At 38.7% G+C, this 15,249-nt stretch overlaps 1 protein-coding gene across 1 annotated transcript in view; it reads right to left on the reverse strand.

Annotated features, from left to right (window-relative positions):
* LOC8039173 (sodium-coupled monocarboxylate transporter 2) overlaps positions 1-14,779 on the reverse strand; it is a 59,763-nt gene extending 44,984 nt beyond the window's left edge. Inside the window, exons 1-2 of the mRNA XM_029982029.4 lie at positions 14,558-14,779; positions 3,676-3,843 (exon numbers count right to left, since the gene is read on the reverse strand). The gene's annotated coding sequence lies outside the window, so the exon portion shown is untranslated. The remainder of the gene's footprint in view (positions 1-3,675; positions 3,844-14,557) is intronic.
* Between the last annotated feature and the right edge of the window lie 470 nt (positions 14,780-15,249).

A 15,249-nucleotide genomic window follows, 5' to 3' on the forward strand; every position in this document is an offset into this window, starting at 1 on the left:
ACACGCATTAGGACAAGACACGTCAACTGAACTTAACATGACACCTGACCTATTAAGCCTTAAGCCGGTAAGATAAGACAAAGTGTGTCGTTCTTTCCAATTGTTTTCTTTTTCCTCGTTGTGAGACACGAACACATTTAAAATAAATGTCAGAGCATGTTGTCGAAAAATATAGCTAGATACATATGGTTCACCCTTTTCCTGATCTGCCATTTAACGGTGAATGCACTCGTCTACGTTGACGGTATTGCGCTAATATAAACGCAAAAGTTAAAAGCCAAAGTTGCAGCTGGTAGATAGTTACAAAATATGAGTTATCTCACATGAGAGAAACATTGTTCTCAACAATCAGAACGCGGTCAACACGGAGTGTGTTAGAGAACGACAAGGAGCTCGTTTTCAGCCACCAAAGCATCAGCTTGCGAAGCCTGTCAATGTATTTATCGGCTATATCAAAAAGCTTGTGTCTCAAAAACACTAAATTTAGCGGTGAAAATTTGTCTTTCCAACGCATCTAGTTTTATGATTTTTGTTTTTTTTAGGCTTACACTACTGTTGATCTGCGGGAGAGAAGTTCAGTTATATGTCAAGTAGCATCCTAAGCAGCATGGTAAGCGGCATGCTCACCGCATACTAAACCGTTAAACCGTCATCATACTAAACCGTTAATTTGTCCTACTTGACCCTCCCACCGCACGCCCATAAAAAATTAGGAGTTTATATTTTCAATGATTAACGATGGAATGCCCACGTAAACGATATAGCACGTAAGGCGCCGCCAAATGTTTTAGTTTGCGTCTTAGACAACTTAATGACCATTACAAAATGGCGTATTATTGTTGAGTTTTTAGATACGTTGCATTTAATGGGATTCCACAGAGCACAAAATAAATATTTACGGAAAAAAGTGCAGAAAAAGCACTTCGTTTTAGTTTGAACAACAAAAGAGCCTTCACAATTCAGTCTCAGCCAATCCGGAATCCCCCAGCAGGTTTCCTTATATTACAACAAAAACGCGAAGTAAGTTGAAATTATATTCAACTTAAAGGGGCACTCACACGTCAGAATCCTTCTTTTTTTTTGTTGTTGTTGTTGTTATTTAAAATGATTGAAAACGGTGCCTGAAAATTACCATAAAAAATTGAAATTTGAAGTTCCCGCGCGATCCGCGCCAGTGCACTGACGTCAAATATTGAGCTGTCCTGCGAGTCAAGTTTCTTTCACGCCTCCACTCCGAACCCCCGTTTATGCCGCGACTCGAAACAAGTGTTTTCCTCCGTGCGTGCCTTGCCGCCCATCGGTGCGAGCAGACGTCGCTTGACTTTCGAGGGGGAACTTATTTTAGGGCCCTTTTAGCTATCTCAAATTCATTGAAACGGTGTGATGTCAAAGAAAGCGCACAGTGGACTCTTGTGAGCGACGCGTGGGGCCATGTCCCGCCGGCTCTGCGTGAAAGGCTGCCCCGGCAGAGTCACAACCGAAACTGGGCTGCACATGCACCCAACCCAGTTGTCTTGACCGTGTGACGACTTCCGTTTCGAAGCCTGAGAGGTCGTCGGGCACCTAAGAAAGACCACTTCGTCGGATTCCCCGACTCACCGATCATCCTCTGCTACATGCGTCGAGCGCCGCAATGTTCTTTGAGGGAGGCTAAAAGCCAGGAGGCGACATCACACCGGACTCCGATTTTCAGTATTTGAAAAAGAAGGGCCGTAGTGCGTTCGCAAGTGCGTTAAAAGAACATGTTTTACAAATGCCGGTATTAAATGCTCTAGAACTGTTGCCTACGAAGCTTCCAAACTTTATGATATTTGACGTCACAAATCAAAAGAAGCGAAGAGATGAGGAGCGGAAGAGAAAAACGCCAAAAATAAAAAGGCGCGCGCGGGCGTGAATATATATATATTTTTTTCTTGCGTTGCGTCATTTTTTTTTTTTGCGTATGATTAAATTTTGCACCGTTTCAGGCAATAAAAAATACGACCTTTGGGGCGTCAGGACCTCTTTAAGTTCCGGCAATGTAAGAATTAATGAAACCATTAAATACATCACTTTGATGCCCCCAAATACGAATTCAAACATAGAACACCAAAACTTTTGCTGAGTTTAATTGCAGGAAACTTTCTAAATCATTCATATCTGGGGAAAAAGGTCACCGAATAAAAGATACTACCGGAAGAAACGTTAATTCCTGCTAAGCTTAATGTTTTGTTAATCCTCTAGATGAGTATACTTGTAATTTACTTTAGTCGAATTGATTTTGTGTATCATGCCTTCATTTGCGCCCTGAAAATCAAATAGTGCTTTTTAATACTTTTTTTACTTTGTTCTTGTTTCCTACTGATGTTCATTTAGTGTTCCATTTGTACGTGGTTCTTCGTGCCTACGCCGTTCAATTGTACACACACAGGATTCCTCGTTTCTGCATTGTAAAGGCACTGCCATGTGTTGGAGAGTTGTTATTTTGAAGCCGTTGTTATTTTGTTTATTTCACTCGTATCGCGCCACCAAAAATCCTGAGAATGTTGTAGTTCTAAATAAATAAATAAACTAGAATTGTTATTAATAATTTCTAAATCTAGTTGGAGTCAGTTTAACAGCACGATTTTTTTTATTTATATTCAATTATTTATTTATACATGCCATCATCTAATGCAAAGATATCATAGGCGGGCAATCTCAAAAACACTCGGCACAAAAAAAAAGTTGCAAATATGTGCACGGTCGCCTGCTAATAAGATACCGCAAGCAGACTCTAGGTTACAATGGATGAGCGGCGTTTGGCAAATCCGCTATATTTTTTTAGCCCCCGGTATCTGCTGCTACGCCGTTTAAATGAGCGTTTTTCCTGGGAATGTGCTCTAAGAAAGGTAGGATGTGAGTAGTATAGATCATTCTGATTCTGGCCCATCGTCCATTCCTCCGACCTTCAAAATGACCTTTTAGAAATAACATAAAAATATATATGAAAATCACACATTAGGAACCTTTTTCACCATGTCCTGTTCATAAATCGTCCCCAGCATGTCCTCTTTCTTCATGTCAAGTAGACGGTAAATCGGAACACCGTTGCTTATAACTTTCTTTAATCGAAAAAACTTCGATTGTATATTGTTTGCAGCCGTTTTCAAAAAAACTATTTATATTTACGTAATCTCACAGTAACACCAACTTTGAATTTTGATTTTTTATTACGTTTCAATGGAGGATACAAATTTTTCTGACAGCCTCTTCATTCTTTTTTTAATGAGGCTTCGGTAGGAGTCATTTTAATAGATCCATGATAGGATGTAATATAGTTTTTAACGACTTTATAGTTAAAGGAAAGGTTCAGACTTCGCGGATTCTGAGCCTTTTCTAATTCTCCTTTAATGCTCTTTTCTACTTTTCAAAAAAACAGAAGCCTTAAGGCCTGAATAACTACTAAAAACTGTAATTCCTTTAACTTGAAGCAGTCTCAGTACCTTACTATTATAAAACTCTAGTTCTTGATCTGTTCGTTTATTGTGGGGTGTTTTCTCTGACTTAAATACTTGAAGGAATGCCTCTGTTATATATTCACCTGTTTTGTCCTTTGTCCCATGCATATTTAGAGAATATACATATACAAGTTAGAATATATTTATAAATCTAGAAAAAAAACGTACAAATATGTTTTGCGAAACAAATACGCACCTAGAAATGTATACACCACTTTCACTACCCCCCATTAGGCTGTATTTGTATTTAAATACTTCCCTAGCAGCACACTTCCCCGGCTCATACTTGGGACAGTTTGGCGCAAGCTTGTGCCAGGCATGAGCCAGGTTGGCTCTAGCCCCTCCACTGTAATGCCATCTGGCGCTGTGGGTAAGAGAATAAAAAAATAAATAAATAAAAACCTTTGAATTCAACAAGATCTGCTTGCCATTGATTAACCTTGACAATGATTAACCACCTATTCCTTGAAAGATTAGTGTACCTCTTTCAAATTCGTTTCTAATTCGTTTAAATTTCGTATGTTCTCTTTTCTCAGCAAACTCTTTAACCTCTTTTTTTTACATAGACTTTCTTTTAATGATCATTTATTCCAGAGTGCCAACTTTCTGGATCGCAATAAATGTTTTAAGTTCATTGCATTTATTTAGGAGTAAATATATACTCATTCAGTTTTTTTTATTTTTTTCATATATTTTTCTTAGCAAAATATTTTGCTGACTTTATGAAATCATTTCCTCTGTTTATAATCTCAACTTTCGAAATTTCGTTTGTTTTGTATAGGTGCAGAAGTTCTTTATTAAATTTGCAAGAAAGTTTATATGATTCTTTTTTATGCACATTCAGTGATTTTTCACCTGCATCAACGAGTAAAACACTTAACGTCAAACCAGTTACGTGAAGAAAACTTATCAGTTGCTGAACAGACAATTTTAGTGAAGGTTAGAATTCCCATTACATTTTGATAATAATGAAAGGATCTTCTGAATGGGTATACTTTCTTCTCAAGTTCTTCTTCCATTTATTAGTAAGATTATGTTCTGGATCTGATAAAAACTTTTGTATAATATCACGTTGTGTTTTACCTTCTACACGATTTAGAATATAGTGAATACAATAATAATTACATAAAAAGGAGTTTATACTTTGAATTCGTGATTAATTGTAGAGTATGTCTTTATTACGTGTTCTAAAATACTTTTGTACTTCTTTAGCAGGGGGGAGGCAAAAACTTTCAAAGAATGCAATATACTCTAGATCATTCAAGAAAGTAGTGAATCTACACCAGCTCGCCTCGGCGACACAGTCTTATCGTTAATCGAACCCGAAGCCGGTTTAGTCCCATTTTTATGTACATCAGCAACGTCATCGTCGCCAACGTCACTGCTTTTTGAAGCAGTCGCCATCCTGGACATGTTAGGACGTCGGCTGGCGGAAATGGACGCCGAAGTGTCATATTTCGGTATAGGCCTACGAAAGACGTTCGTTGACCCTGGGCTTTTTAAATTCATGTCAACTTTGGGAATTTAGTAGTTCACCAAGAAGGTTTCCAAAACTTACAGAGACGAAGCAAGCCAAAGAATTCGGGACATTCGCAACGCAATTGAGAGACTGGTTTTTACTGCTGGGAGAGAACTTCAGGCATCACAAAGACTACAAGCGATGGGACAGCATCAAAAGAATCCACTTCTACCTGTGCTGGTCTGAGACGATGCCTTCTGTCTTTCTGTTCCTGTCCCTACCACTTCTGGCTCGTCTAGCTCTCCACCCAGTCTCAGGTGGTTCAAGAAAATAGTAAATCTTCACCAGCTCGCCTGCGCCATCACAGCCTTATCGTAAGCCCAATAAGTTCCAGAGGATGGAAAAATCATTATTTATCACACCAAACTTGCTTAGGCAACATATTTTTTTCCAAAATAAACCACTAAATTGCGGTTTCTGTTTTAATATCTCAATAATATCCATAGAACTTAGTGGTGACTTTATTAGTCTTTTTACCAATTATCCTAACACCCTAGCCAGCAATTTTCGCAACACCTTTCACAGCTCCAGCCATTGCGGCTCCCGTTAAGGCCCTTTGACAAGTGGTAGGGCGGTGGCTGCTAATGGGCTGTTAAATCCCCAAAAAATTGGTAAAAAAAAAAACGTTTTAAGTTTTTTTTAATATTTTCTAACGAAGTTTTATTGAACTTTATGTCTACAGCCTTAAACATCTTTAGTTTCTGAGTTTGAGTGGACGTAAGAAGCAATCCACGATTTGTGGGATTAACCATCGGATCAATTGATATATTATATCCTTCTTTCTGAATTGAAGTCTTAAGGTTATTTTGTTGACATTCTGATAGATTCATATTGTACATCATATCCATTATATGCCTTGCAGCCGGAGTACTTCTAAGTTTAACATGTACCTAAATAAGAGATGTGTGAGCATTTTGGAATGCAATCTTAGGTGTATTTGTAACGTCGAAACATAATATTGGATAGAGGCTTGCAAATGTTGGGTTTGTTACAACTGTCCCAATATCTACGTCTACAGTTGTAATGCATTATGGGCCACAATTTTATGTCACGGTAACGGTTTTATTTGTGTTAACAAAGCATTTACCAGTCGTCACACCATTCTAAAGATTTATTTAACGTACTTTGAACATTTATTTCTTTGATGGATTTGCTATTTTAGATCAATTTTTACAGTCGTCAGCAAACAATTTAATATTTACGTCTATGCCTTTTGTTATGTCGTTGATATAGAGCAGTAAAAGAAGCGGAGAAAGTACTTAGTCCTGAGGAACGCCAGAACACACATGATTCTTAGTATAATAGTCATCTCTAATATCTACATATTGAGATCCCCCAGTCAGATTGTCTTTCATTCAATCAACAAGTTGACCTTCGCCTAGGATCTTGGTCAGTTTGAAAAAGAAGCTTAGTGTGGAAGACTGTCAAAAGCTTTTGAATTATCTAAAAACTACTTTCACCTGACCCCTGCGATTGATAACTAAAAAAAATCGTGCAATCTTTAGAGTAACTGCGTGACGGTCGATAAGGCGATCGGAAACCACGCTGGGGGGTGCATAAGGTACTGTTTTCTTTGATAATAGAAGTTATATACGTTAATGCACTCTACTAATAATTTGCAACAAGTCGATGTTAAGGAGATTAATCTAGAGTATGGTGTACAAGTTGATCGCCTTATTTGTACACATTATTTTAGCTCTCTTCCAGTCAAGTAGAATCTTAGATTCCTCAAGTGACTTACAAAATATTAGTGATATGTGTATCTTGAAGCCCATTTGGAATATCTCTTCAGACACATGTGTGTAATTTTATCTGGTCCAGAGCATTTTTTTGTGTGTGAAGATCGAGAAGGTCGAGTATGTCTGGTTTATATATTGTTATCTTATTTACACTGCGCAGCGAAAACTTTGTGTACCGGTGGGAAATCTTTTTATCTTGCGTGAAGAAAAAAAAGTAGTCGTAGACGTTGTTAGCTTATTCCGTACTACCTTCTGTTGCTTCTTGTGACTTATTTTTGCACCTGGGTCGATGTATCTCCAAAATTTTCCTGGTTCAGTTTTTTTTAATTAAAAAATATGTTTTGTTTGTGAAACCTTTGGTTTGCTGTTTTTACTTTGTACCTGAGTTCTTTATTGAGATTTGTATTTTGCTGTTTTATGGTTTTGCTTTTTCAACTTTGTTTTCTTTTTTCATGTTGATTAGTTTTCCCTTCATGAATAATATTACGCATTTCCTATGGGTTATGTTTTGTTCTTATTTGTATTTTTGTTGGAATATCGGTGTTTATAGAGTAGTAAATCACAAACTTGAAAGAATTCTAGTGGTCGTTTGTACTGGTCTCTGGCCGCAGAAATATTGTATGAAAAGGGCCAAATTGGAAATCCAAATAATCAGGGATAGGCAGATTGTTATCCCGATTGTAGTCGACAACATGAGTAATCTCAGAGTTCCTTTTTGGCATAGAGTCCTGTTTAAGTGATGCTGCCACCATATCATTATCAGATATGCCGTCAGTGATGTCTACGTCTAGCTTCTTTATGGAGTAATCGCTCACAGATATTAGATCGGGGACACCTTGTGAAGAATTTTGGGTACGGGCGGCACCGGAGACAATCTGTATTGACAGATAATCAAAGCGAAGGACACAAAAGGGGTTAGTGCTATTCAGGGAATGTTGCTTTACTCGTTAGACCAGACCATTCCGGGGATGTTAAAGTCTCCTGTCATGATTATTTAATCATCTGGTTGAATGTTCGTAAACATATAAGAGTGCAAGCTTTAAAAATCCCCTTTTGTTCGGTCTGTAAATGGCTGCAATATACAAATTGTAATAATGTAACGTTCATACATTGATGACTCAATGTTTACAACATTTGTCATCGCTTTTCATTTCAAAACTTTATGTAAAGAATAGCTACGCCGCCGCCACATGATTGCATATCTTTCCTCATACTACACTAGCCTGGTAAGTTGATTGCGTAATTATGAATGTTCTCAGGAAGACGGGTTTCCGTTATTATCGCAACGTTTGGTTTGTGAGCGTCAGGTGCCTCCGGGGGTGCAAGAGAATAGAGGCAGACTTAAGACACGTGCATGAAGAAAGAAGACATTTCATTGTGAAAGCTGAAAGAATGTGAAAAAAAAGCTGAATAAACTAAAAATATCGTACGCAGATCTAACAAGGCAAGGCACTCCATAAAGAAACTAATACAGTGTCATCGATCACGACGGTCCGTTGGAGCCCCTACACTCACGGAGGGGGGGGGGGGGGGGGGAGGGGGGGGGAAGGGGGAGGGGGGGGGGGGGTTGTTGGAGCCTGGGACTGGAGCTGGAGGGGTTATGCTTCCCTGGTGTGGGACCAAGGCTGGGCTTGTTTCTAACATCCTATCTCAAGTCACAGGAACAGGACAGAAAAGGTTGCCTGTTCTCTCCTTGAAGTCAAGCCTTGTCACCGCACCAGGGAAGCATGACCATCCCAGCTCAAGTCCAGCCTCGGCCCCGCAGAAGGGAATCATAACGACCCCAGCTCAAGTCCCAGGCTCCGACATAACCCCAGCATGAGAGAGTCAACCTTATGGGTCCCAACGGACCGTCATAATGAGTGAGCGTGTATTTGTTTCTTTACAAAGTTGCTTTCACTATCGAGTTATGAGATCTCCATACGGTGCTTTTGGTTTATTTCGCTTTCTTTTCACTTTCGTCTAACTTTCATAATTAAATGTTGTTTGTTTATTCATGCACGTGTCCCAGGTCTGCTTCCTTTCTGTCAGATCCCCGAAAAACGCAATAATGAGTCAGTACAATTGCTTCAAGTTTTTCTATTTTATCCAGCAGGCTTTTTGCATTTACATTTCATATCTTCGCTGGGTTTTTGTTAGCAACAACATTCGGGCCCCGCCATTCTGGGGAAATATTTTTGGGCAATGGTACGACGTAACTCTTTCATTTCTTCCATTTGTAGAAGTCATCATTTATTTTAACTTTGTCAAGTAGCAGAGTGATCTTTTCTATAGCTATCTTGTTTTGTTTCTATCGTCCCAGCCTTTCAGATTTTTTGCACGTTTTCTTTTAGAAAGGTCTTTGTTAATTTAAATGTTGATTCTCTGAGTTTGTGGCAGTTTTTCAGGATGTTTACTTTATCACGAAAATGTGAACGTTTCAATATCTCTAGACGTGTCTTGCCAGAGTAAATCTTGCTGAGTTCTATCGAAACCACTGGCTGCTGCTGGCGATGTTCTATTAGATATTCTGTTATCCTTGCTTCGATAGTATCATTTTCTTCGTGGCCTAGTTTTTTACATTCCAAACATTTTAAAGGCGTTTCTGACGGCTGCGGTTCACCAAGTCCTCGCATTTGTCCTTGAGGACATGTAGATTGGTTTCCACGAGTTATACTTTTGCGGCACAGTTATCAATTTTTTCATTCATTATTTTGATATTTAGGCTGGTTTAAATGAAGTAGAATTCATTCGCTGTGGTGTGCTGGCTTATATTAATTTCTTTGAGTTCAGAACACATAGCATCCAGCCTGGTCATAATATCCGTCAAGGTGACAGGGCCGGGGTTGCTCTCAACGTCTCCAAAGAGCATGGACACTTTTTTCACTAATTGGGACAGAGTACGAAAGATAACAGGTAGGCTCACAATATTACCCTGCGGTAGAAAAGGGGTATTTGAAGGTGTCCATCAAGGGCGGGGGGCGGGGGGGGGGGGGGGGTGTGCGTTAAATATTTGCTAGTATATTGAGTGGTGTGTTGTTTTATTCGTATATTTGATCCGTACATATTTGATCCGCGTATTACTGTGTAGTTTTATTTATAATAAAGAAAATTTCTTTGACCCAAGCTATCTTTTTTGAGAATGCCAATGGTGCTGACGTTGAAAGAAGCATTCAACTTGATTTGACTTGAAGCAATAAAACTTTGTTTCAAATTTACTGATAATAAACCTAATGTTTTCTTCTGCATTTTCTCTAGTTTTACTCTGCTCTTGTGTAGAAGGAATCAGACAATAGTGGCGTACTCAATAATTCGGCGTGTCTGCGTTTTAAAAGCAAACCGCTTTTGAAAAGCAGGCGATTTGGCAATAACCTTTCAATATACCATAGCTTTCTTATTTTCGTAATTGATTATATTCATATATTTTGAATTAAATGACAAACTAAATATTGATATTGTTTTCCCCTTTTAATTTTGTGTCCTAATTCGTTATAATTGACCATTAGTAAACAATTTCTAACATAAGGTGTTAATTCATTCCCAAGTGTTTTCACTCCCATTTGCAACACGTTGAAATAATTGACAATTTCTTAGGCTGTCACGTAATCCCGCCGAATTAAAGCATGCTCCTGAATTCAGGCGAACGAGTCACCGAGCGGACCCTTCCAATGTTATTTTGATTTCTGTCCGACCCTACTTCAGGAAATAATAGTCAATCACCCGAGAATATTTTATGCAAACGTTGATATTATCAATTACATAATTGATAAATATTCAAAACACAACAGTGTCCTACCTGCACTTTGGAAAACTGGACGATGCGGTGAAAGTCTAGCATGTTTTAGGATAGCGTACGCAGAAAAAAAAACTTCGTCACCACTGTATGCACCAAGCCAAAACCACGTTTTCAATTGGCGCATTGCGACAAAGCTGTTCCTTTGCGTACGCTATTCTGAAACTTGCTATTAGTGTACGCTCTGTGTTACATTATGCTCTGCTCAGATAAGATCATGCATACAAGTTCAGACAATTTTTTTGTTAATTTATTTATATATTACTGCTCAGCATGTGTAGAAAACGTCATTAAAAAGAGTTTGTGGAAAACACAATATTTAAAGATAACACAAACTTTGAGTGCACCAAAGCGGCATATTCGATCTCTGAAGTTTTCATTTGTGTTTTATTTGGTAACACCTACTATGCAAACTAGAAATATAAACAAAAAACTCAAATATTTCGCACTTCTAATCGATCATGAGAACTATAAATTTAAATATGTACATCATTGTAAAGATTTTATATTTTGAGTCAAAAATGCGCAAACATGTCTCCTTTGACGCTTTATCACTAGATTTATACGCCGTTATCTAAACAATGATATAGTTACAACATTAAAACTTATTTAATATATTCTGATCGAAACGTTCTCTCGAATTGTATATTGCTTTATCTCAAAAACTTAAATTTTTATGTCGCTCTAAACTTGTTTTTAATCACAAAGTTCAAACTATTCAAGGGTCAATGAAAGAAACATTTTGAATTTTCTTGAAACTTATAGTGATAGTTTTCCACCATACTCCTGTGTTTATTAAAAAAAAAGAAAACATGTTGCATCACTTTGTTGCTACGCCGGCTTTTTTGCCAAATACCACATGAGATTATCTTTCGATTCCGTGTATTTCTTCTATTGTACATATTTTTGTGTTGTGTTCGGGTATTGGGCTCAGGTTCAAGTCTTTTATAAATAAAACAATATCTATGTTCCCTTTCCTTTTATTAATGTAACCAATACGCTTGTTTTACCTTTTAAAATCACAAGTTTTATGAGCTCTAGCTGAGCGTTTTCCACGAAAACGGGACGAAAGCAAATGTTATCGCTACTACAACATATGTTTACAGAAATTAGTAGAAAGGAAGTACAACGGTGAAAATTATATGCGAATATTTATAGTACATATATACACGTTGAAATGGGAATCTTTGAGCCCAAGCTTGTTACACTGCTATTCAAGAGGGCTGTACGTCCGGCTGACCAAGCTAAACTTGCGACTTCATTGACAGGCTTTCAGTGAGACGTCTGTCAGGATTAAAAATATTTGTATTTATCTATTTTAGTGAAATTGAAAGAAAAAAATAATGAGTTAAGATATCGAGCGCTCTAGTTGCCTGCGTTGACAAAAGGATTTCTCGGGGAGTCCGTCTTTTCTCCCTCTTTAAACCAGAATGACGAATTCCACGAAGCACCCATATGTGCTTCAAAAATTTTAGCGAGTGCGAGAAAGTCGGCACCTCCGAATGTAGCAAAATACTCCGAACTGGAGGATTTCGCCCGATCCTCTTGGGAGAATTGACATCCAGATCTTGTACAATGCGATAATTTATCTGCTTTGACATTTTATGTTTGTGTTTCCTAAGATAGCACAGAATACACTACAGACGCTGTAAGCCGCTGCCATGGCTGAAGACGTTCTCTCAGGACACACCTAAGCGGGACTGGCAACCACTTCATAGGTTTATGATCACAGCGTGCGTGTTGTCTTGTCTGACGATCACGAGATTCCGCGACCTCTCGAGAGCATAAAAGGAGAGAAAGAAGGAAAGATAATGCGTTATTAGCTTATCTATGAAGGAACCCAGAGAGCAAGTCTAACCATGTGGCAATCAGTACCTCCAAAAAGAAAATCGCACCAGGAGAAAACAGGCGATGACAATGTGTGCCCTACAGCCCATTTCGTCTCTGGTAATGCTCCCCTTCAGGTTCAGGAGGGGGAAAACCGACAGTTTGCCTATGTGAACTGCCACCTTTCTAACCTTGCGCTAATTAGGTTGGTGACGCTAGTATTGCGCGCGTCGGTTTTAAGGCTCGCGGCCTTTCGCTTTTAAAGCCTCCGCTGGCTCCCGCGGACGATAGTATATTGACGAAAGTGTTAATTAGCAGAGGTGCGCCCGCCAGTCACAGCGATAGCACGTCTCTCTGAAAACTGCGTGCACGAGGAGACAGGGCTATAACGAATGCTTTTGAAACCGTATGCCTCCAAAATTGTTTTCACGGGTGGTGGTGGTGTGGTTCGTAAAGCCTAGCGGCGTTGCTTTGCTTTTCGACCCATCACGTCGAACGATGCAAGGCGAGAAAACAGCTTTCGCATCGGCAGAAGGCCATCCTTTAAATACACCGACAACGTGATTATCCACTGTATTGCCGGGATAAACTCAGCCCTGTTTTGTGTGCTGCTTCAAGAAGAGCTCGCTGCCACGTGCCTAATCTAAGTCAATCAGAGAGCCGGATGTGGACATGCTCCACAAAAGGCTTACAAAATCTCCTCCCAGAACGCTGGGCCCGTGACACAGTGACGATTCGTTCATGCATTCGCTCGTTTCCACACTCGGAGTGCTTAGTGGAATTCGTCAGTCTGGTTTAAAGACAGTGCAAATATATATATATATATATATATATATATATATATATATATATAGAATAAAGAGCCACTTTAAAAACCTAACTCCTTTATATATATATATATATATATATATATATATATATATATATATATATATATATATATATATATATATATAAAAGGAGTTTTAACGGTCGCCTGAGTAAATGTATGCCAGTAAAGTAACAGGTTTATCTTTGTCAGCAGAACTTACTACCGTCATGAATAGCAGTTTAACAACCTTGGTAGCTCAGACATTCCCACTTTACTGCGAATATAGTTATAAATATTTGCATATATTCTGTACCACTGTTAATCTTCTACTTGTTTCTGAAACAAATTATTAGCAGCGATTACAAGTTGAAAAAAGTCGGCTAAAGCTCCAAGAACTTGTAATTTTAAAGGGCAAAACAGGCTTTTTGGTTAAATAAATGCAAAAGACGATTAACGCAGGCATCGTTTTAATTAGAATAACTACTTTAAACTTGAGCCCAATACACTAATGTTGGACTAAGAAAAATATCTAGTAGTAAAATACACGAAATCAGAAGATATTCTTGTCTCTGCCATTGGCTAACATTCCGGCGGGGAAGGTACACTTTGTAGGACTGCAGCTTCGACGGAAACAAAATGATGCAAACAGGTTCTTTACGAATGAAGTGAAGAGTATGCTGTGAAAACTATCACTACAAATTTTTACAAAATCGAAGATAGTTTTCTTTTATTTGCTTCTTGAAGTTGCTTAACTGTGTGCTTTAATATAAATTTGGATCGTCACAAAAATTTAGGTTTCTTAGAAAACGCAATGATTTATACACCCCTGCAAAGAACATTCTAATAGGAATATGTGATATAAATTATATTTCTATTTATTTATTTTTTAAATAATGGCTCAAAATTAAGTGACAAAACGTCAAATGAGCCATGTTTGCGCATTTCTAACCGAGCCATATAACAATCGCAATGCTGCACTTATTTAAATCAATATTTCCCATGATCTGTTATGAGCGCCAAATTTTTGAATTTTTTTTATATCTTAGTTTTAGTAGGTATCATCAACCATGACATAAACGAAAACTTCAAAAAATTAAATATGCCATTCTGCGCACTCCCCTCCCCCAAACAATTTTCCTGCCTTCGAATATTGTCTTATATATATATCTATATATATATATATATATATATATATATATATATATATATATATATATATATATATATATATATATGTGTGTGTGTGTTTCCTACAGATGTTGAGGAGCAAATGTAAAAAAATTACAAAACAGTAAACATGCCTGTACTCGATTGCATTATGCTATCTGAACAGAGCCACTAGCATTAACTGAAAATGTAGGTCGAAATGCTCAAGGTGGACTTGTTTAAAGCATTCGTAAGCCAGCTTACCTTGTAGCTAGTCGAACGGATTTGTCAGACGAGGTGTTTGAGGGGCCAAGAACGCTAACAATCTCCCCAGGGAGTGACTGCCTCCTTATCTTTGACTATAAGTGACCCGCGCACCGTGCAGCAAAACGTTTTAACCCAAGGTAGGAAAATCCTTCTCGCCCGCCCTTTCCATTTCTTCTCTCCCAATGCTATCTTGACTGCGGGGAGACTTTTTCTGTTGATATTTGTTGGGGCTAGACAAGGCTGGATAAGCTCCTGGCGTATCTAACCCCAAGATGCAGTAACAAAATAAGTCCCCCGCTTATTTGGTAAATAGGCCTTCAAGACGGGCTGCTAGGAGCGACCGCTTCAATGCCGCCCCCCCCCCCCCCCCCAAAGTGGGTAGATCAAGGGAGAGCAGATGCAGAAGAAACACAGAAATCTCGAATGTTCTAGGATATGCAGATGGTGTTTTGCTCGGTACTTTCTCATGCGACCTCCACCTGCAACCAGGACTGGCTTGCTAGAAACAGCGCCTCAGCTTAGACAGGGAAAACGAAAGCACTGCCAAAGCCAGCGCACGGGCTGGGCGAGACTCCAACCGCATCTTAAGACGCTCGCGCACACCAGCCTTTGCAGTGCTTTCTTTTACCCAGCGTCAGCTGAGACGCTGTTAAAAAAAGCCGACCCAGGTTTCCATTCAAATTTTCGGA

The sequence above is a fragment of the Ixodes scapularis genome, unplaced genomic scaffold (genome assembly GCF_016920785.2).
Source record: "Ixodes scapularis isolate PalLabHiFi unplaced genomic scaffold, ASM1692078v2 PGA_scaffold2__306_contigs__length_199485367, whole genome shotgun sequence".
Taxonomy (NCBI): Eukaryota; Metazoa; Arthropoda; class Arachnida; order Ixodida; family Ixodidae; genus Ixodes; species Ixodes scapularis.